We start from the raw sequence: 25109 nt of genomic DNA on the forward strand, positions 1-25109 counted from the left end.
GGGAGATGTTGTTCTCTCAGTTGGAACAGTTGGAATCTCCCTCACTCCCTGCTTGTTTATACTTAGATTGTCATTGATGATTTTTTTTTTCCTTCAAGGAAGATCTGACTCATCAAAGGCATGGGTGAGGAAAGACACATGAAAGACTCCACCAGTACAGATGTCCAAGTTCTGCAGCCTCCTGGTTCCAGATCCCGATTCCAGAAATGCCTTTTTGACCGTGGCTGAAGTCGTGTACCCTGTTACTGGGTTGCTGCGTCTTTTTCCTGTGAGTCAGTTCAACTGCATGTGAAGAGCCAGAGCGAGGGAGGAGAGACAACCAAGGGTGGGATCAACCAGGACGGAAGTGGTCGGGTAGTTTTCCACGGCCTGTGAAGTACCTCTGTGCATGTGTGAGTTCACCACCCCTCTTGCTGGCTCCACAATGACCCCTGAGTGGAGAGATGGCTTCATGTCCTACAGATCAGGTTTTATTATGGAGACAGACAGAGGGCATGTCAGTTTTGGCATCACAAAGGAACAAAAGCTGGACTGGGATCTGAGTAAAGGTGTTCTCATTACAACCCAAATATATTTTTAAAAGTCTGTGGCAGCACATGCTCCAGAGTAGCATGATGGGTTTTCATAAAAATTGGGCCAGCTTCCCACACAGAGAACCAGCCTGGTGGAAGGAGGCACAGGCTATGATAGAAGGCCATGATAAAGGACTTAAAAGAGCTAGGTGAACATAGCCCTTAAAAACCAAAACTAATTTGATGGGCAGCAACCAAAAGGGTGCTGTGTCCTGAGCAATGGAGCTACCATCACTCCCTACTCTGCACTGAGCTGAGAGAAGTTTGACACTGAGTGAATGAAGAAATGAATGAATCAAGACCTCAACTGGAGTACTAAGTTTGGTTCTGAGCACCAAACTTTGAAGTAAATGGTAGCAAGCTCAGAAAAGCATAATTGGGATGATCCAGGGGTTTGAAATGGTTACATGAAGAACAGTTGAAGAAACTAAGAACATTTAACCTGGAAAAGGGAAGTCAGGGCCAAGGGCGTCAGAGAAGAAGATGAGACTTTTTCTGTGTTGTGATAGGTGGAATCAAGGTGACACAGAGCTCAGCTCAGCAATGTATGAAAAGCCACTGGACTGATATGGGTTCTCTGTCACTGGGGTGATGACAAGAATTTGGTGAGGAGGTCATGAGGAGGATGGACATGCCTGGTGCGCCCTAAGATCTTTGCCAGCCCTCTGATTCTATGATTCTAAAGAGAAGTACTGGGTTCTAACTTGTCCATCACCTACTAACTGTGAGATGAGGGCAGGTGTCTCCAATTCCCCTGAGTTTCAGCTACTTCTCTATTGAATGGAAAAATTAACCTTAGAGTAGTGAACTGAATTGAATCAGTTTGCTAGGTCTCATCTCTGATTCATCAAGGAAGCAAACAATTGTGCGATTTCGGGGGAATGGGGAGCTGTTGGCTGACTGATGCTTGCTCACTGATACATGAAGCTTCATCCTTGCAGATTACTCTTGAACCTGAAGAATCCATCTCTAGCTAAAACATGAATATTCCTGGGAGAAGTAAGGAATTAAAGTGGATGGACCATTAATCACCAAATATGAATAAGTTTATTCTTTTCAATAGAGACAACTTGTGATACTGACAGTGAATCAACGTGAAAGAGAGGGGGAAAGCCAAGAAAGAATGCTGGAGTCTTGGAAAGAAAAGAACTAAATTCTATTTCTGAATTTCATCTAAGTTTAGTTCTGCCCATACTGATTGCTTTATTGCTCTGTCTTACATCCAGGCCTTAAACTATGTCATTCTTTTTATGGAAGCCTTTTGACTTTAGACCTCAGACATATATATCGTTGCCTGGGAAATGGATGCTCAGAGAGGTAACTACATTATTCCAGAAGCAGAAGAATAGAAAGGTGATTAATTTTCTCTCTTGTACCATTCATGTGTCCTTCCCACCAACTCAGAAATTAGTCATCCAGAGAATATACAGGGGACAAAAACATCTGCATATTTTTATTTTAATGTTTAACCAAAAATGTTGTAATTCTAAGCCCTTTACCTAAATCAATAATTGCTTAGATTTCTCTGAATGCAACATTGCATAATAAAAATAAAAAAAAATAGCAAAGATTTTAGCTTTAGAACTCTCTGGTAGCCCTGGTGGTACCTTTATATTAGCTGTATGACCTTAGGCAAGTTACTTGACCTTGTTGAGGTTCAGACTCTTCATCTTTAAATGGAGGTAATAATGTCTCATCTACAGAGCTTTTTCTCATGGATTAAGTGAGATAAATCCAGTGTATATTAGGTTACCAAAATTGTTAGCTCACACTCCTCTTTTTCAGAAAATGTCTAAACTTTATCCAAGTGTGTACATAAATTTTTATACTATGATGAAATATATGCAACGGTGACTTAACATGTTTCATATATGCTTTTCCATGAAGCCACATAGCTTTGAAACAGTATTGGCATTTTAATTTTTGTATATTTGATATGCCAGTGAGTTAATACTCTATAACATAAAACCACCATATTATTGGACATGGAGTTGTAGATGAAAGAAAGAAAGATTGATTAGATTAGATGGATTTCAAAACGGTCAGGGGAAAATGCGCACTAAAGTTCTACAAAAAGAATTGAAAATAATTCTCCAAGATGTGATCTTTTCTCCTGGGCTGAGCTGTAACTCCATGGGATTCCACATGGTGCCTTTCCCACAGGAGAGGGTTTAAATCGTTAGAGGTGGAGGACTAGTGACCAGGCTACTTGCTTCCATGTCCAAAGCTAGATTGCACAAATACAGACAAAATAAATCAACATAAATAGCTAAGAGGCATTTCTAAACATGTCCAGCTACAGAAATTTATGGCTATTAGCTCCTGAAAAAAGGTTATTTCAGATAAGCCAACTATTTATACAGAAAACAAAAATGAAATATATGTCGATTGGTTTTCAGTTGGCTATCTCCAGTCCTGGGAGAAGCACTAAGTGGGGAAAAGCCTAACTGACCACTTTGTTCTTTGTCAGTGTCTCATCCACTAAACTCCTCCAAAATTGGACTGAAGGAAGAGCTTCTGAAAACAGCTGGAGTTCAGTGTTTCATGACCATGTAGACCTTTCTTTTTTTTCCTCCAGTTTTCTTTTACCACAAGGAAAGGAAGAGAGAGAGAGAGAGAGAGAGAGAGAGAGAGAGAGAGAGAGAGAGAGAGAGAAAGGGAGGGAGGGAGGGAGGGAGGGAGGAAGGAAGGAAGGAAGGAAGGAAGGAAGGAAGGAAGGAAGGAAGGAAGGAAGGAAGGAAGGAAGGAAGGAAGGAAGGATCTAAAGTCATAAACATTCTTGTACTGGCCAAGTTCCCTTCCACGGCCGAGTTAGATCTTAGGTGGCCCATGGTAGGCTTTCTCTTCAAATTGGTCCAATGAATCTACTGCTCAAAAGTTAAGTGACCTTAAGAAAGTTATTCATGTCCCTATACCTAGGCTTTCTCATCTGTAAAGTCTCTACGGTTTCTTTCAGTCTATGTTTATTGATATTATGCTTCAGTCTGTTTATTGATTTTATGTTTCAGTCTATGTTTATTGATTTCTCTTTCATTTTTGAAACTGTTAGGCCCTTCCTGTTACCATATGTTTGAATACATTTAAATGTAAAAATTAAATTGGGATATAAGATGTCACATAAGCAGATTTCCAGTAATTAATCACAATGTCCAGCCCAATGTAGGTAGAGTTAATTTGCACAGTCTAAAGAAAGGATTTGCTTTTCATGACTGTTAATAGAATCAAAGAAAATAATGCTGTTAAAGTAATTTGAGAATTGCAGAAGAGTCCCTTCTGTCATATGGTAATGCAGGTGCTAGCTGGGCTGGGTCTGCTGGGCTCCTGAGAACCCATAAGCTCAGCTCACACCCTCATTCATGCCCTGCCAAATCCAGACGTTCAGCAAGATGCTTGCTCCTTCCTAGCGGGTTCATTTCACCCTCCGTTTCCTTAGATGCTACCTCTGTTCTTCACTGTCAAAGTGAAACTCAAATTCCTAAAACAAAACAAAACTTTCACACACAGCATTCGTAATGTGGTAGACTTTACTGAAAATGAGTTGAGACGGTGAGAGACAAAAGTGTCATGTACAGCAACAGAGGATTTTCTAATTAAACCTCAGAACTCCCTCATGTTAAACTGTGAAATGTCTATTGGTTGTTTCATCAGATGTGGACCCCAGTCTCATTTTATCTGCTAATTCCTCCCGTTTTCTCTTTCCTTCCCTCTCTCTGGATCCTCCCTCTTGGGAATAGAGAGAGTTCTCAGTGTTTCAAGCAGGGCATATTGCCACCGCTTTTCTTGCCTGGGCTCATGCTTTCATGTACTTTGCCAAACAATGACAATTTTTTCCAAAGAAGAATTCTAGTGCTTAATAATAATAGTAATAATCCATTTGCATTACATATAAAATTCACAATGTTGAAAACTTTCAGATGGAAACATTAAGGCAACTTTAAAAATATATTTTTTCCAGCAGTCTTAGAATAGCTTAGGCTGTACCCAGGGGTAAACAGTGAATGATTAATTTAGAACCTATAATTCTATAAGGCTCTGAGCAAGGCCTTGATAATCAAAGAAGTTTGAAACACAATATGAAGGCAAAAGACCCAGAATAACTACCACAATACTGAGCAAGAACAAGTTGAAGGAATGACACTACCTGAACTCAAGACTTAGTATAAAGTTACAAATAATCAAGACAGTGTGGCGTTGACAATAGAGCCATACATCAGTGGAAGTGTATAGAGAGCCTAGAAATAGACTCACACAAATATAGTCAACTGATCTTTCACAAAGGAACAGAAAAGGAAATTCAATGGAGGAAAGATTGTCTTTTCAACAAATGATGTTGAAATAGATTTTCTTATGCAAAAATTTTAAATAAGAATCTAAGAACAGACTTTACACTTTTCACAAAAATTAACTTAAAATTGATCATAGACCTAAATATCAATGCAATGCAATAAAACTCCTGGAAGAAAACATAGAAGAAAATCTATATGACCTTGGGTTTGAGGTGAGATTTTGGTAATAACAGCAAAAGAATAATTCACAAAAAAAAAATTGATCAAGTTAGATTTTATTAAAATTTAAAACTTGTGCTCTACGAAAGATACTATTAAGAGAATGAAAAGTCATGCCATAGTCTTGGAGAAAATATTTGCAATCATATCAGATAAAGGACTGTATCCTAAATATACAAAGAATTATTAAAACTTAATAAGGAAACAAAAACTCAATTTAAAAATGGACAAAATAGCCCTGGCCGGTTTTGCTCAGTGGTTAGAGCGTCGGCCGGTGGTCCAGAGAGACCCAGATTTGGTTACCACTGAGGGCACATACCTCAGTTGCAGTTTGTTCCTGGCCCTGGTTGAGTCATACAGGTGGCAGCCACTCAATGTGTCCCTTTCACATCGATGTTTCTCTCTCTCTCTCTCTCTCTCTCTCTCTCTCTCTCTCTCTCTCTCTTCCTCCCACTCTATCTGGACAAAAAATGTCCTCGGGTGAGGATAAAAAAAAAAAACATGGACAAAATAGCCCTGGCTCAGTGGATAGAGGGTGGGCCCGCAGACCAAACAGTCCCAGGTTTGATTTCGGTCAAGGTCACCTCGGTAGCAATTTGGTCCCAGCTCTGGTCGGGACCTTGCATAAGGCAACCTGTCAAAGTCTCGATCTCTCTCTCTCTCTCCCCCACTCTGTCTGAAGATAAATGGAAAAATATCCTCGGGTAAGGATATTTTAAAAAAAGACAAAATAGTCCTGGCTGGGTGGTTCACTGGGCGACTCAGTTGGTTGGAGTGTCGTCCTGTATGTTTTGTTTCTGATCAGGGCACATATCTAGGTTGTGGGTTTGATCCCCAGTTGGGATTCGTACTGGAGGCAACTTATCCATGCTTCTCTCTCACATTAATGTTTCCTTCTCCCTCTCTCCCCCTTCCTCTTTCTGTCAAATCAATAAAAACATATCCTCAGGTGAGGATTAAAATAATTAATTAATTAATTGGTTTAATTAATTAATTAAATGGACAAAATATTTGAACAGGCACCTCACCAAAGACATAGATGGCAAATGAACATATACAAAGATTCTAACCATCATTTGTCATCAGGGAATTGCAAATTAAGTCAACAGGAAGACACAACTACCTACGTACCCATCAGAATTACTACAATCCAAGGAACTGACAACGCCAGATGCTGAAGCTTTGAAACAATTGCACTCCTATATATTTACCCAATTGATTTGAAAATTTATAGTCACACAAAATCCTGCACACAAATGTCTATAATAGCTCTATTTATAATTGTCAAAAGTGGAAGCAACCATGCTGTTCTTCCATAGGTGAGTAAATTGTGGTTCATTCACAGTAAAAAGATCAGAGGTTTCCAGGGACTCAGAGGAAGGAGTGGGGTAGAAGTAGGTGGAGCAGAGAATTTTTAGGGCAGTGCAACTTCTGTATAATACTGTGATGATGGATTATGTATGACATAGCTTTGTCAAAACCCACAGAACTTTTCACATCACAAAGAGAGATCCTAAATGCATGTAAATTTTTAAAAATTTATTTAAGGTGTCAGATCTCAGGAAGAAATGCAGCCTGTGACAAGAGCTTCTAACTGGCCCTGGACAGTGTGGCTCAGTTGGTTGGGCTGCCGGTGCTCTTCAAGGTTCCTGGCTCAAGTCCTGGTCAGGGCACATGCCTGGGTTGTAGGCTCAATCCCCAGGAGGGGGTGTGCAGCAGGCAGCTGATCAGTGTTCCAGTCTCACATCGATATTTTCTCTCTCTTTCCCTCTCCCTTCCTCTCTCAAACTCAATAATAAATATTTTAAAAAGAGATACTAACTGTATCACAAATGAATGAAAACTTCACTAAAGGAGGGGGGCGGGAAAGGTACTGACGTAAATAACTTTGGAAATGAATAGAGACTGTAATGCTAAAGACAGGGTGGGGACGAAGTTATAAAGGATCAGAATTTTTGTATGTTATTGAAGTTATGCTGCTATAAATTGAAATTAGAATGTTATAACTTTAGGTTATTAAATGTAACTCCCATGGTAAACCACAAAGAACATATTTATAGAATATACACAAAGGGAAATAAGGGAATTAAAACATTTCACTAAGAAAAATTTAACTAAACTGAAAAGAAGAGTTTGAGGACATGAGAGACAAAAGGCTATATAGGTTTACAGGGAATAGGGAAATAACAGTGGTAAGTCTCTCCTGATCAGTAATTGCTTTTAATGTAAATGTATTAAATTCTCCAATCAAAAGAAGAGACTGGCCAAATGGATTTTAAAAAACATGATCCAAGTAAATGCTCTCTATAACAGATTCATTTTATATCCAAAGGCACAAATAGGTTGAAAGTGAAAGGATGGAAAAAAATATTGCATACAAACAGCCCAGCCAATGTGGCTCAGTGGTTGAGCATCAATGCACACACCAAGAGGTCACCGGCTGCTCGATCACCTGTCAGGACACATGCCCAGGTTATGGGCCCAATCCCCAGTGGAGTGCATGCAGGAGGCAGCCAAGCGATGTTCTCTCTCATCAATGTTTCTATCTCTCTCTCCCTCTCCCTTACTCTCTCTTTTAAAAAAATCAATAAAGAAAAAAAAATTTTGCCCTGACTGGTTTGGCTCAGCTGTTAGAGCATCAGCCTGCGGACCAGAGAGTCTCGGGTTCAGTTCCCACTAAGGGCATGCACCTCGGTTGCATGGCCCGGTTGGGGTCTTGTGGGTGGCAACCAGTTGATGTGTCTCTCTCACATTGATGTTTTCTCTCTTTCTCTCTTTCCCACTCTCTCCCTCCTGCTCTATCTGAAGATAAATGCAAAAATGTCCTCGAGTGAGGATTAAAAAAAGAAGAAGAAAAAATTTTTCAAAAAGTAGCCCCAAAGTATTTAAAATATATATATATGGAAGATCTTGTTCTGGCCAGTTTTGCTCAGTGGTTAGAGCGTCTGCCCATGGACCAAGGAGTTGCAGGTTTGATTCTGGTCAGAGGCACGTACCTCAACTGCATTGGGTCTCTGGTCCTTGTCCAAGTCATGAGGAAGGCAACCAATTGATGTTTCTTTCTCTTCTCCTCCCTTCCTCCCCCCCAACTCAATCTGAAGATAAATGGAAAAATATCTTCAGGTGAGGATCTCAAAAAAAGAACTAACTAAACTTAAAGCTAGTAAAAGAAAGGAAAGACTAACAATTAGAGCAAAGATAAGTTAAATAGAACAGAGAAAATCAATGAAACCAGAAGTTGGTTCCTCAAAAAGATCAACAAAATTGACAAGTTTTTACCCAGATTGACTATGAAAAAAAAAGAGTATTCTTAAATTACCAAAATCAGAAATGAAAATGCAGGCATTACTGCTGACTCTGTAGGATAAATAGGATTATGAGAGTAACTATGAACAATTATACACCAACAAATTGGATAACCTAGATGAAATAGACAAATTCATAGAAACATAAAACATACCAAGACTAAATCATGAAAAATCTGAATAAACCTATAACTAGTAAGTAGTTGAGTCAATAATCAAAAATATTCTGATAAAGAAAAACCCTGAACCTGATGACTTCACTGGTGAATTCTATAAAACATGGACATAAGAACTAACGCTAACTCTTCTCAAATTTTCCCCAAATTTTAAGAGGAGGGAACACTTCCTAACCTCATCTTATGATGCCATTTTTGTACTGATACTGAAGTCAGAAAAAGATACAACAAGAAAAGAAAGCTATAGACCAATATCCTTGATGAACATTAATGCAAAAATGCTCAACAAAGTACTAGCAAACTGAATTCTGCAGCATATTTAAAGGATTTACATAATGACCAAGTGAGAATTATTCCTGGAATGTAAAAATAATTCAGCATATGAAAATCAATCAATGTAATATACCACTGTAACAGAATGAAGAGAAAAAAACACAATCATCTCAACTGACACAGAAAAAGCATCTGACAAAACTTAATACCCTTTCATGATAAAAACACTCAAAAACTAGGAATAGGAGGAAGCTATCTCAGCATAATAAAGCCATATATGCAAAAAAATTAAGAAAATGTATTCAATATACAATAGCATCAAAAATAATAAAATATTTAGAAACTTACTTAAAGAAGTAAAAGACTCATACAACAAAAAGTATAAAACATTGCTAAAAGAAATTTCAAAAGACATAAAGAAATCAAAAGACAACCCATGCTGATGGATCAGAAGACTTAATAGTGTCAAAATATTGGATGCTACCCAAAGCACTATAGATTCAATACAATCCTTATCAAAATTTCAACAGTGATTTTTACAGAAATAAAAACTACATTAAAAAATGCCCATGGAATCTCAAAGAACACCAAATAAACAAAACAATCTTGAAAACAAAAAAATGTTGGAGGACTCACATGTACTAATTTCAAAACTTACTACAAAGCTACAGTAATCAAAACAATGTGGTACCAGCATAAAGACAAACACACAGAGCAATGGAATACAATAGAAAGCTTGGAAGTAAACCCTTGCTTATATGGTAAAATTATTTTTGGCAAGGGTTCCAAGACTACTCAATGAGGAAAGGACAGTCTTTCAACAAATGGTGCTAGGATAACTGGATATCCATTTTTTTTTTTTTAAATGAAGTTGGACCCTTACATAAGAGCTAAAATGATAAAACTCTAAGAAGGAAACATAGGGCAAAAGATTAATAACATTAAGTTTTGTAATAACTATTTTAGGATATGACACCAAAGACATGGAAAACATAAAATAAATAAATAAACAAATTGGACCTCATGAAAATTAGTGCATCAAAGGACACTCAATAGAGTGGAAAGAAAAGCCACAGAATAGGAGAAAATATTTGTAAATGACAAATCTAATAAAGAATTTATATCTAGAATATATTTTAAAACTCCTATACTTAATAACAACAGAAACAAACAACCCAATTAAAAAATGGGCAAAGATCTTACATAGACTTTTGGCCAAATAAGATATACAGGGTGAGGCAAAAGTAAGTTTACAGTTGTGAGTACATAAAACACAAAGATTATTCTTGTATTATTTTTTAAAATATGTTTTTATTGATTTGAGAGAGAAAGAGAGAGAGAGACATCAATCAGTGGCCTCCCATATACTCCCCAACCAGAGATCAAACCTGCAACCTAGTTATGTGCCATGACCAGGAATCAAACTCACAATCTTTTGGTGTATGGGATGATATTCCAACTAACTGAGCCACCTGGCTAGGGATGTTCTTATACTGTTGTAACCAAAACCCAGGTTCAGCTACCTGACACAACAAAAGCTAAACTCATGAGACAGGGGCTAGTGAGAAGGAAAGTGGTTTTTTCAAGTGCTGACAACCTGAGAAGATGGGGGCCTCTTGCCGCAAAGCCCATCTTAACATCTTAGTGCAGGCGGTGGTTTTTATACGGAGGGAGAGGGAAAGAAGAACAGAGAGATCAAGGGGAGGGGATTGAAAAGTTCTCTATGTGCAGACCAGTACAGTCCATTCTGATAAGGACCTCAAAACTGGTCAAGCAATGGTCTGGTGTATGTCATCCTGGTTTTCATGATCCCAGTTTTACGTCATCCTGGCTTTACATTTGAAGGTCAGTAAATCTCCCAGAGCTGGAATTACTGAAGGTCGATGTCTGTATCTTTTGAAGTTAGTTCCTAGGATTCTTATATGAACATGTTGTTTATCTACAAGCCACATATTAGTCAGAGTCAGCATTTAAACAATGTAAAAAAAAATGGTAGTGTAGGTTACATGATTATTTATTAATTATTGTATTATTTTACATATGAACAAAGTAAATTTACTTTGCCCCACCCTGTACAAATGGCCAACAAGCACATGAAAATTCATTAATCATCAGGGAACTACAATCAAAACCACATTGATATACCGCTTCATACCCATTACGATGGCTACTATCCAAAAACAAACAAACAAACAAAACAAAACAAAAAATAACAGGTGTTGGTGAGGATGCAGAGAGATTGAAATGTGCATTGTGTGGTAGAAATGTAAAATACACATCCTTTGTGGAAAGCAGCATTGTAGTTCCTCAAAAAATTAAAAATAGAATTATCACATGATCCAGTAATTTCACAGCTATATGTCAAAAAGAATTGAAAGCGAAGTCTCAAAGAAATATATGTACATCCACATTATAGCATCATTATTCACAATAGCTAAAATGTGGAAGCAGCCCAATGACACATGAATGAATAATCAAAATGTGATGTATATATACAATGGAATGTTATCCTGACTTTAACAGAAAGAAAATTTTGTCATATGCTGTGACATGGATGAACCTTGAGAACATTATGCTAATTGAAATAAGCCACTAAAAAAAGACAATATGGCAGTGCCCTCAGCACCCTCCCAGATCTGTCTCTTGTTTCAACAGTGTTTGGATGGAACAGTCCCAGGGACACCCATTCTTCCAGCTTCCGACCACCCTCCAACGTCTTTTCCAGTCATGACCTTTGAAACTGCCTCAGCCATCTTGTATTGGAGATCCAGATGACACCATCTTTTTTAATTGAACATTTTTTTATGGTTTATTATTTTATGCACTGTTTTAATATTATGTGGAATCAGGGTATTTATTTATTTAATTTATTTTACTTTAAATCATTTTTTATTTTTCAATTACAATTATAATTGACACACAATATTATATTAGTTTTACTTATATACCCCAATAATTAGACATATTATAAATTACTAAATGTCCATCCTAACAAATCTTGTACCCATCTGACACAATACATAGTTATTGGAATATTATTGACTATGAAGAAACTCCCAGAAAACAAAAACCCAGGCCTGGACAGATTCATGGGGGAGTTTTACCGAGCATTCAAAGAAGATTTAATACCCATTCTCCTCAAACTATTCCAAAAAATCTAAGAAGATGGAAGACTTCCAAACTCATTTTATGAGGCCAGCATAATCCTAATTCTAATACCGGATAAAGACATTACAAAGAAAGAAAACTACAAGTCAATATCTCTGACGAACACAGATGCAAAATTCTTAACAAAATATTAGCAAATCAGATCCAGCAATACATCAAAATATTATTCATCATGACCAAGTGGGATTCATCCCAAGGATGCATGGATGATACAATATTCTCAAATCAATAAATGTGATATACCACATAAACAAAATGAAAGATAAAAACCATATGATCTTATCAATAGATGCTGAAAAAACATTCAACAAAATCCAGCACTCATTTCTAATAAAAACACTCAGCAATGTGGGAATAGAGGGATCATTTCCTGACATAAAAAAGGCCATATATGAAAAACCTACAACCAACATCATACTCAATGGGCAAAAACTAAAAGTATTTCCCTTAATAACAGGAAAAAGACAGGACTGCCCACTTTCAACACTCTTATTTAACATAGTACTGGAAGTCTTAGCCACAGCAAATAGGCATGAAGAAAAACTAAAGGGATCCAAATTGGAAAGGAGGAAGTGAAACTGTCATTATTTGAAGATGACATGCTATTGCACATAGAAAACCCTAAAGGTCCATCAACAATCTACTAGACTTAATAGAGGAATTTGGCAAAGTAGCAGGACACAAAATTAACATCAAGAAATCACTGTCGACTTCCGGTCAAGATGGCGGCGTAGGGAATCGCAGTATCGCGTTCTCCCACAACCACATCCAAGTTACAACAAAACTACAGAACAACCATCATCCAAAACCGCCTGAAATCAAGCTGAATGGAAGTCCTACAACTACGGAATTAAAAAAAAAAGGCAGCTACATCCAGACTGGTAGGAGGGGCGGCGGCGCGAGGGGTGGCGGCAGCGGCACGGCGGCGGCACGACGGGCTGGTCCCACACCCAAGTGTGGCGGATAAAAATCAGGAGGCTCCCGAGGCTGGGAAGGTCCTTCCTGAGGACTGAGGGGTCCCTGTCCCACACCAGGTGCTCCGCTCAGGTTTCCAGTGCCAGGAAGAGAAGTCCCCATAACTTCTGGCTGGAAAAACCAGCGGGAACTGAGGCTCAGGGAAGCTGACCTGGCTGGAGCCACAGGCAGCTCCTTAAAGGGCCCGCGCACGGACTTGTCGGACTCTCTCCCTCTAAGCTCGGAGGGGAGGCAGCTCCAGGGGCACCAGAGAAATACAGGGAGGAACTGAGCTGTTTGGCACTGGAGCGAGGGCTGGAGAGGGGGCTTTCTCGGGGACAAACGTGCTGTCAGAGGCCTTTGTTCCTTTGGTGAGCCCTTCCCTGGGGCGGCAGACAGTGGCCATATCTGGGACTCCAGCAACCTGGCTCACACTGGTAGCCCCGCCCTGCTGACTCCCTGAGGCCCCGCTCCACCCAACTTTTAGGCTCACCCAAGCTGTTGCTACTTGCTTAACCATAGGATTGGCCTGTCTTGGATCCTGCTTCAGGTTTTTCCTAAATTCTTTCAAACGAGCAGCATCGGGTCTCAGCGAGCCCCATACCTCTCGTTAAGTAATACACAGAAACAAACACAGGGAGGCAGCAAAATGAGGATACAAAGAAACAGGTCCCAAATGAAAGAACAGAACAAAACCCCAAGAAAAGAACTAAGCGAAATGGAGATAAGCAACCTAACAGATGCTGAGTTCAAAATACTGCTTATAAGGATGCTCAATGAACTCAGTGAGGGCCTCAAGAGCATAAAAAAGTACCAGTCAGAAACGATCGCTGCACAGTTAGAAACGAAGGAGGCTTTAACTGAAATAAAGAATAATTTACATAGCTTCAATAATAGAGTACGTAAATCCAAGGAGCAAACCATCAATTTGGAATATAAGGAAGCAAAAAACGCCCAACCAGAACAGCAAAAAGAAAAAAGAATCCAAAAAAATGAGGATAGTGTAAGGAGCCTCTGGGACAACTTCAAGCGTGCCAACATTCGCATCTTGGGGGTGCCGGAAGGAGAAGAGAGAGAACAAGAAATCGAAAACCTGTTTGAAACAATAATGGCAGAAAACTTTCCTAACTTGGTGAAGGAAACAGACATACAAGTCCAGGAAGCACAGAGAGTCCCAAACAAGATGAACCCCAAGAGGCCCACACCAAGACACATCATCATCAAAATGCAAAAGGTTCAAGACAAAGAGAGAATCCTAAAAGCAGCAAGAGAAAGGCAGCTAGTTACCTACAAGGGAGTTCCCATTAGGCTGTCAGCTGATTTCTCAAAAGAAACTTTGCAGGCCAGAAGGGAGTGGCAAGAAATATTCAGAGTGATGAAAACCAAGAACCTTCAACCAAAATTACTCTATCCTGCAAAGCTGTCATTTAGAATCGATGGACATATAAAAACTTTCCCAGACAAGAAAAAGCTAAAGGAGTTCATTACTACCAAACCGTTATTATATGAAATGATGAAGGGTCTTTTTAAAGAAAAAGATAAAATGTAGGAACAAACAAAATGGCAATGAATACATATCTATCAACAATGGAATCTACAAACAAAATGAACAGGAAGAACAGGAACATTCTCATAGATACAGAGAATATTTTGTTGGTTGCCAGTTGGGAAAGGGGTTGGGGGAATGGATGAAAAAGGTGAAGGGATTAAGAAGCACAAATTCATTGCTAGACTGACAAACCTCAAAGGGAAAGGGGTTGGGGGGGTGGGAAGAAATAAACCAAAGAACTTATAGGCATAACCAATGGACACGGACAATAGTATGGGAAAAGGTGGGAGGGGGGCGGGAGTGGGGAGGAGGGGGTCAATGGGGGAAAACTGTGGAACATCTGTAATACATTTTACATCCAACAATAAAGATGTGGAAAAAAAATAAATAAATAAAAATAAAAATAAAATGTTCACAAAAAAAAAAAAAAAAAAGAAATCACTGTCATTCTTATACACCAACAATGAACTCACAGAAAGAGAAATTAAAAAAACAATCCCATTTACCATTATGGCAAAAAAATTAAGGTACCTAGAAATAAACTTAACCAAAGAAATAAAGGACCTCTTCACAGAAAACTACAGAAATAGAGGAAGATATAAAAAAGTGGAAGCATATACCTTGCTCATGAATTGGAAGAATTAACATCATTAAAATGTCCATACTACCCAAAGCAATCTATAGATTAAATGCAGTCCCATCAAAACCCCAATGACATATTTCACAGAACTAGAACAAATACTCCAAAAATTTATATGGAACCAAAAAAGACCCCAAATAGCCACAGCGATCTTGAAAAAGAAGAACAAAGTAGGAGGGATCACATTACCAGATTTCAGATTATACTACAGAGCCACTGTAATCAAAACCGCCTGGTACTGGCACAAGAACAGGTAGATAGACCAGTAGAACAGAACAGAGAACCCAGAAATTGACCAAAGACAATATCTCAATTAATATTTGACAAAGGTGGCAAGAGCATACAGTGGAGTCAAGACAGCCTCTTCAATAAATGGTGTTGGGAAAATTGGACAGCTACAATGCAAAAAAAAAAAAATGAAGCTAGACCACCAATTTAAACCATACACAAGAATAAACTCAAAATGGATAAAAGACTTAAATGTGAGTCATGAATCCACAAAAATCCTAGAAGAAAGTGGAGGCAACAAAATTTCAGACATCATACGCAGCAGAATTTTCACTGATGTGATGCCTAAGGCAACAGAAACAAAGGAAAAAATGAACACATGGGACTACCTCAAACTAAAAAGCTTCTGCACAGCAAAAGAAACAACCATCAAAATGAAAAGGCAACTCACTATATGGGAGAGCATAATTGCCAATGATACATCAGATAAGGGGTTGATTTCCAAAAAATGTAGAGTACTCATACAACTCAACAAAAGGAAGACAATGAACACAATTAAAAATGGGCAGAGAGGCTAAATAGACACCTCTCCAAACAGGACATACAAATGGCCAAGAGACATATGAAGAAATGCTCAACATCACTAATCATCAGAGAGATGCAAATTAAAACAACTATGAGGTATCATCTCACAACTGTCAGAATGGCCACCATCAACAAATCATCAAACAATAAGTGTTGGGAAGGGTGTAGAGGAAAGGGGACTCTAGTACACTGCTGATGGGAATGCAGACTGGTGCAGCCACTGTGGAAAACAGTATGGTGTTACCTCAAAATGTTAAAAATGGAATTGCCATTTGACCCAGTGATCCCACTTCTAGGAATATATTCTAAGAAGCCTGAAATGCCAATCAGAAAGAATATATCTACCCCTATGTTCATAGCAGCACTATTTACAACTGCTAAGATCTGGAAACAGTCCAAGTGTCCATCAATGGATGAGTGGATAAAAAAGTTGTGGTACATATTCACAACGGAATACTATGCAGCTGTAATAAAGAAAGATCTCTTACCCTTTGAGATAACATGGAGGGACCTGAAGAGTATTATCCTAAGTGAAACAAACCAAGCAGAGAAAGACAAATATCACATGATCTCACTTATTTGTGGAATATAATGGACGAAATAAAATAGACCCAGAGACATAGGAGTAGGGTACAGACTGACAAACCTCAGAACTTATATGCATGTATGCATAACCAATGGACATAGACAACAAAACTGGAGATGGGGCAGGGTAAGGGGGGAATTGGGAGGAGGATATCAATGGAGGAAAAAAAGAGAAACATCTGTGACAAAAATAAATTAATAAAAATAATTTTTAAAAAAAAGAATATTATTGACTATATTTCCTATGCTGTACTTTACATTTCAATAACTATTCTATAATGACCACTTTGTATTTATTAATCCTTTTACCTTTTCCACCCTTGCCACCCTTTAAAATGTTCTTTGTACCTATGAGTCTGTTTCTGTTTTGCTTGTTCATTATATATTTTAGATTCAGTTGTTGAATTTGCCATCAACCACCTAATCAACCTGCATCCACTGGCCTCTACATCTACTTCTCTCTGGGTTTCTAGTTCCACCTCAGTGATGTGACTCTGGAGGACATGGACCACTTCTTCCATGAGTTGACAGAGGAGAAGTTTGAGGGTTCTACGTATCTCTTGAAGATGCAAAACAAGCTCTGTGGCCATGCTCTCTTCCAGGATGAGCACAAGCCTTTCCAAGATGAATGGGTTAAAACTTGGGATGCCATGGAAGCCACTATGGAGAAGAACCTGAACCAGGGCCTTTTAGATCTGCATGCCCTGTGTTCTGTCCTCACAGACCCTCATCCCTGTGACTTCCTGAAGAACCACTTCCTGGATGAGGAGGTGAAACTCATCAAGAATATAGGTGACCACCTGACTAACCTCCACAAGCTGGCTGACCCCGGGCTGGGCTGGGTGAGTATCTTTACAAAAGGCTTGTCCTCAAGCACCACCAGGAGGCTTTGAAGCCCATATGCCTTTGAGGAACCCATCTGCAACCCCCTGGTGTCTGGCTTCTGCCTGAGATTCTCCCTGCAACCATTAGGCTGCCTTTTACCACTCTGGGGCCCTCTCCCATGCCATGGAACAAATAGAAACAATAAAGTTTTTTTTTTGGGGGGGGGGGAGCAACGCTATATGATCCCATGTATATTAAGTATCTAGAATAGTTAAAATCATAGAAACTAAAAGAATGGTAGTTTCCAGGGGCTTCAGGGAAGAGGTAGGAGTGAGGAGTTATTATTTAATGACTATAGTTTTAGTTTTACTAAATGGAAAGAGTTCTGAAGGTGGGTAGTAGTGAATGCATTTAACACCACTGAACTGCACACTTAAAATGGTCAGTTTTATGTTACATGTATTTTACCACAATAAAAAAATTTTTAAAGTATGTTAAAAATACTGAAGGCACTCTGGCTGATTTGTCTCAGTGGTTAGAGCATCAGCCCGCGGACCAATGAGTCACAGGTTTGATTCCGGTCAACGGCATGTACCTCGGTTGCAGTTTGTCCCCGGCCCTGGTCACCTGGTCAGGGTCATGTGGGAGCAACCAGTTGATGTGTCCATCTCATGTCGATGTTTCTCCCCCCCACACACACACTGTATCTGAAGATAAATAAAAAAATATCCTTCAGTGAGGATTGAAAAAAAAAAAAATTCTAAAGGCAAAATGAACTGCACATAGCACCATACTTTCATCGATCAAGTTGTTTCCACGGGGATACAGTTGAAAAATTCTGACACTGCTCTACCTGTCTGTTGGAACTGAATAATTAATTTTTTTTCTTTCTTTATTTTAGAGAGAGAGGAAGGAAGAAGGAAAGAGAGATAGAAACTTCGATGAGTGAGAATATCAATTGGCTGCCTCCTGCATGCCTCCCACTGGGGATCAGGCCCACAACCTGGCCATGTGTCCTGACCAGAAATGGAACCAATGACCTCTTGGTGCATGGGTCAACGCTCAACCACTGAGCCACACTGGGCGGGCTGAACAATTAATTAAATGAATAGCAGATAGTGGGAGCCAGGTTTCTTACTGTTGGAGTAAGAATTTCCCACAGATAAGCAAAGGGAAGAGGCTAGAATAATTCATGTGCTAATTCACTGGAGTTGAAAACATCAGTAAGATCCATGTTTAGCTTAATGTAGATACACAGAGTTACATATAGAAATATTTGTAGATATAGATATTTATAGATATGTGTGTATGTGCATATACAGGGGTTAGTATACACACGTGTATTTCTTTGCTCTGTCAATTTAGAGGGCTTATCAGAAATGACACTCCAATAGCAAAGAGTACATACAGCATCTAGATCTTGGTTTCTAATGCCATATTCCAATAAAATGAACTAGGTCCCCTTGGAAAAATGGCTAATTCTAGGAGAGGCACAAGAAATATACAAGATGAGCCTGGAGCATTCTATAGTGCGAGAAAATAAGAAATAATTTTTTTCAAAAATGATGGGGTATGTCAAAAAGACACATGAGCCATCTAAGAGGTTCTCAATAAACCAAAGTTGGAATAAAGACATAAAGCAATAAAATAAATAACACAGTAGTGAATTATAACCCAAAGTATGAAATAAACATACTAATCCATATTAATAACAATAACTGAATAGATACATAAATAAATTGAGTAGAAGAGACAAATCTATGCAGAATTTCCCACTTCCCAAGTATGAGTTGTGAATGATGACTCCTTTCCAAAGGGTGCAGCTTGGAAATTTGCAGTGGAGAAATGTGACAAACTGCTTCATGCACATGATCGGGGTCAACATCAACAGTCATAAATCATGCCAGTATTCTGTACCCTGAATATGATGACACAAGAAGAGTGGCACTCTACCTCCTCCCCAGCCTCATGATTGCAGTCTTATGAGGAAAACATCAAACGCATTTCAACAGAAGTGCCTCCTACAATATATCTGATCAATGTTCCTCAAAACTGTTAAGATCATCAAAAATAAGGAAAATCTGAGAAACTCACAGCCAAGATGAGCCTAAGGCAACATGAGAACTAAATGCAATGTCATATGTCGGATGGAATTCTGGAACAGAAGAAAGACCCTTTTTAAAAATTGACTTCAGTTAATAATGTATCAATATTGGTTAATTATTATAACAAACACAGTATAGTAATATATTAGATGTTGATAATAAGGAAACTGAGTGTGGAGTAAAGAGAACTCTCTATACTATCTTCTCAATTTTTCTGAAAATATAAAATGGTTCCAAAAATTAAAGTCTATTCTAAAATATACAGTATAAAACACCACAAATATTTATTGAGCAAATAAATGAGAGTATTTAAAAATCAAAGCAATTATATACTATGGAAAGATAATATCAGTAATAAAGGCTGTCTGATCAGAGTGTCAAATAATTAGTAATAAAAGTTACCTTTATTAAATTCTCACTATGGCCCTGGCCGGTTTAGCTCAGCGGGTGGAGCGTTGGCCCGTGGACCAGAGGGTCCCGGGTTCCGTTCCCACTAAGAGCACATACCTCAGTTGCATTTTGCCCCCAGCCCTGGATTGGTTGTGTGGATGGCAGCCACTCAATGTGTCTCTCTCACATCGATGTTTCTCTCTCTCTTCTTCCCTCTGTCCCTCCCATTCTACCTGAAGATAAATGAAAAAAAAAAAAAAAAAGTCCTTGGGTGAGGATAAAAAATAAAATAAATTCTCACTATGTGTTTACTAATAGTTTACATGTACTATTTCATATAATGCTCAGAATAGCCTCCTGAGAAGATGCTATTATTATTGCCACTACAATTATTTCTACTCTACAGATAAGGAAGCTGAGGCTCAGAGAGGTTAAGTAACTTGTCAAGTCATACAGGTAACAAATGGCAGAGGCAGGATTTCAACACAGCCGCACTGTTGACAAAGCTAAGCACTTAATTACTTTGTGCAACATCATAGAGAAGTAATAAAGACAATCAGAAGCTGTTCTCTGGCAGGCCAGGCGATTTTCATGGCAGCCTAGGGATTTGCACGGGACTCTGAAGGCTGGGGAGACCAGAATTAGTGGAAAGATGGAAGAAGAGCATGTAAAGTAGACAGAAACTGAGCAGAAGCAGGAGGTTGGTGCGGCCAAGGCCACCAGAGTGCAGAGGCCGCCTCACCTTGGCCCCCTGTGTCCTGCACATCTCCACTCTGCTGAGTCTCGTCAAATCCAGAACCAGCAGCCTGCTTCGAGAGTGATGCTCACGGCTTTCTATCATACCAGTGTGGAAAGACATGATCTCCACTCAGAAACCCACAAATACTTCTAAGAAACCAAGGTAAACAAAACATAGCAACTGGAGTTCCTAACAGGGTTTCCGTAGAGGAGGTGACACAAGGACACCCTGCTCTGACAGGCTGGGTGGCACGCCGGCTAAGCAGAGAGCCTCAGTCCCAGCCCAGGTTGATCTGAGTCGGTAATGCCCTTTTGTCAGGCGGGGTCCTCAATGTCCATTCCTTGGAGAACTTGCCTCTTTCTCTACTATACTAGACCCACCAAGTTTTCCCGACCGCAAGCGGTGCCACTCAAATTCCAATCCCAACTTCTGTTTCTTTATGAAAGAAACAATCTCCCCATGCTCCCTGCAGACGCTGTCCTGCAGTTCAGAGAGCCAAGTGTTTCTGTCTAGTCACGAGAGGAATCCAAAGATCTTTACCTGGAACATCCTTTGTTTAGGTTGTGTTGTTCTGTAAAGTAAATGTTTCCATTAAAGCAGATGGTCTTTCCCCGACAGCTATCAAAGTGGTGCCATTCTCTGTATATCAACAATTCTTCCTCAGTTTGGGGCCTCAGCAAAATCAGAAAGGTTGGCCTTCAGTTCTGCCCTCTGGTCACTAACATGTTGGAATGGCCATTGTTCTCATGTCACCCTGGTGGCCCCACAGGCCAGGTTTCTTCTCGCTCCAACCCCTCCACAATGCTTGCTGTGGGCTCATTCCCCAGAGGGGAGAAAGCACTGCTCAGGGTGAATTCTTTCCTAGATTACAGCCTTGTCTACTCCATACCCTGTAATCCTGAGAGCCTTTGTATCCGGCGTGGTGTTTGCACAGAGAGAGCATTTGGGAAGGGTCATTCATGGAGATGAGCGATCCTGAGACTGCCACTTGCAGGAGGGGCACAGAATTATGTTTTTCTCTTGTAAATCATATTGTCCAGGAATGCAGCAGGTGGTTATTTTTATTCTAAAGTTATTTTTATTGTTGTAATTCTATGATTCTGTGATGGATTTGCATTCATTCACTGAGCAAACATAGATTAACACCTACTATAAATTGTGTGCTGTGGTAGGCATTTGATTTGCATTAATTTATCTGTGATATTTTAGCGGACTAAGGTTCAGGGTACAGCCCAAAGCCACGGAACAGAACAACGCTGACTGGTCCACAAGGAGCAGGAATGCGCTTTGCCCTTGTTAATTCATGCTTCCAGCCAGACGAGCCACCCAGGCAGAGCCAGGAGATTCTGGAAACACAAAATACCCTATTTGAAGAGTCTTTAAGGGACCCTAAGTATTTGGGAAAGAAAATGAAGTAATTATCTCCAAGTCAGTCCCTAAACCAGGACAAAGCAGAAGTAGAGCCTAGGAGTGTGGAGCTCCCAGGAAAGGTTACATTTCCAAGGCCTACATCTCCCATTGACTCAGAGACTGCCAACACCCCCTTACCCTCCACCCCATCAGAGCAAACAGCCAAGTGAAGACAATGCAATATCATTCCTGGCAAAGGACCTTGGCAGGGACATACTCCGCCTTCAACACACTTGTGTCCCCTTTTAATTACAGTGTTTGTCAAGAGCTCTCAGCTCCCACACACCCAGGTCCTTATAATGCCAGACTGTTCAGCAGTACCCTGGGCAGCAACAGAGTAACCAACACAACTGCTAACCTCAGCTCCTCAGGACAGCCAGGGTTCCAGCTTCCATGACCAGTCCAGCAACTGTCACTGTCTTGCTATTTTCAAACCAGCGCCTGCTGCTGTGGGTCAAGGAGAAAAGCTCTCTGCTGCCCTCTTGTCTCCAAAAAAGTAATTTTCCAGGACAGGAAACGGCTGCCACAACACTTCCTGGAGCCCTGAGAAAGCAGAGTGTTCTCAGTGGTTCAAATCTAGTTTCCTCTGCTATTCCCATCAAAACACAATGACTGAAAGGGGAAACCAAGTGGATTCTGGCAATGACATTGATTCTGCCTGGGAGAGAGCTCAAATACTTCCGTGGTTCCTCAGGCAGATGCTTAGGGATGGGAGCCTTGGGTACTTCGATTTGGGATTCTTTGGAATAGAAAGGAAAAGAGGATTAGAGAAACAAACATCTTGAAGGTTATATAGCCTGTTTGCTGAAATACAAACATTCCCATAACTCTCGCTTTTCCTTCAGAGAAAAGGCCAACACAGAAACCGTCAGATCCAGAAGAACAAGAGAAACCCACAGCCTTGGGCTCTGGGAGGAGAGGGCTCCTCCTCCACTCTGTGTATTTCTTCTGGGGGTTGTGGGGAGGTCATACAGAGATAAATGGTAACTGCCTACAAAGTTGGTCTTCAAAACCACTCTCTATTACTGCTAGATTGCTATAACCCTTCTTCCAGATTTTCAGTGCAGCAGCCAAAGTCATGTTGCCAATGGGAGTGTTTTGTGGAGCCAGTTTCTTTCTAGTGATATTGCTACACACTGGTAGTGGAGGACTCATAACATGAATTCAAGGATGAGCTGTCCTGGACTGGAGTTTGAGGTACTGGATTCTGCTCAGTACTACTCTCTATCCTAAAGCTCTTCAATTAACACCTGTTCACCTGAATGAGTAGGGTTTCAACTCGAACACAAGTGTCTTTTCATCCAGGGGTGGGGAACATCTGGCACTCGGGCCATATAAGGCCCCGAGAAATCAATACCTGCTGACATCACATGTCTCACCAAATCAGCCTAACCAAATATAGCAGGCTAATTTTTAAGTTGATAATTTTGTATGGCCCGTGAATAATGTTATAAATATCCAGATGACTCTTGGCAGAAAAAAGTTCCCCATCCCTTATCTACATCAACAGAAACCTCAGCCCTGAGCTCTGCTTTTCTGACCTGTTAAGGAACCAATATAAATAGTCAGTGCCCACCTTTTTAAGGCACCAATTTCTTGAGTTTCAAATAACACCAAGGTAGTCTGATATTAATGACTAAAATTTATAAGATAATTTTATATTTTTAAATTCTCCTCATATCTATATATCTCCCAATATCTATGAAGAAGCTAGAACACATATAACTAATAAAATGTTGTTACTATCATCATCATTATTGTTTCCATTTAACAGAGATGGAAACTGAGGCTCAGTGGAGCTGGGACATGGCTAGGGTGCAACAATAAGTCAGGTTGAGACCAGGACCATAACTCTGGGTTCTTGAATTTTATTCTAGTAAATAACTAAACACAGAAAGAAAGTCCAACCTGTGTCTTTGTGAAAGACAGTACCGAAGCTTTATAGCAAGTGTGTTCCTGCTCCTCTTCTGAAGGCCTGCTTTTAATTCCCGAGAATGGATTCCAAGCCACCTGTCTATGTTAGGCTCATTTTTTTCATTCCCTAGGAGCCGGTCTGTAAATTTACCCAGTTTTACAGTCAGAAAAATGTTGCCTGCTCCAGCCAAAAAAGTTAAAACCAGAAGCTTCTACTCAGAAATTTTCTTCTTAGCAAATGGCACTTGTCCTCTCCCTACGAACATCCTGCCCCCTGCGAGCCCACACAAGGAACAACCGACTCAGTGGACTGGATCATTTCCTTTGGCAAAGGAGGAGAGATGACAAAAGGTCGAATATCTTTGTATGTGTTCTGATGAACAGGTGACTTACTGCTATATTTACCTAATAAAATCTTTCTCCAGGTGAACACACTGAGATGGAGTGTTTTATTTGCATGTCAGACCTGGGGCATTAAAGGATAAGCCCCAGTACATATAAACCCCTTTTCAAAGACACACAGGAAAGGAGGACTTTAAGTGGAATAAAACAAGTCCAAACCGAGAGATTATTCTGAGTGGTATGTTATTGGTTAAGACCGTGAGCTTGAACCCATAAACTGCATAAAAAGTGCTCTTGTCATGTCTTTTGGGACTCACCTCCCTCTGAGTGTTCATTTCCAGTGAGAGAAGGGACGAGGCTTGGCGCATAGGAAAGTCTTCAAAAGATATTTTGGGGCTTGATTATAAACAGATAAAAGGTGAGGGGCTGTGGCAGTCACTGAGACAGTGTGACTACAAAGAGGGAATGGGATAAAGAGAGGGAAACAGGCCCTGGTCAGTGTGCGCAGTGGTTAGAGAGTCAGCCCGCACACTGAAGGGTCTTGGGTTTGATTCCCAGTCAAGGGCATGCACCTGGGTTGCAGGTTCAATCCCCAAACAACACGTGCGGGAGGCAACCAATCAGTGTTTCTCTCCCTTGCTCCCTTCCTCTCTCTCTAAAAATCAATGGAAATAATATCCTCGTGTGAAGATACAAAAAGAAAAGGAAAGGAAAGCAGAATCGCCGAGAAAGAATCACTCAGCAATGTGGGCAACAGAGCAAAAGGCTCTAGACTCAAAAGCAACACCAGGCTATCTCCTAAAATACAGGAGGAGTGGCGAAGAGCTGGCAGTTCGGTTTGGGA

At 39.9% G+C, this 25109-nt stretch overlaps 1 pseudogene; it reads left to right on the forward strand.

Annotated features, from left to right (window-relative positions):
• Positions 1-160: 160 nt before the first annotated feature.
• LOC118643806 lies at positions 161-22406 on the forward strand (annotated as a pseudogene).
• Positions 22407-25109: the final 2703 nt, after the last annotated feature.

This window comes from Molossus molossus, unplaced genomic scaffold (genome assembly GCF_014108415.1).
Source record: "Molossus molossus isolate mMolMol1 unplaced genomic scaffold, mMolMol1.p scaffold_m16_p_4, whole genome shotgun sequence".
In the NCBI taxonomy this organism is placed as follows: Eukaryota; Metazoa; Chordata; class Mammalia; order Chiroptera; family Molossidae; genus Molossus; species Molossus molossus.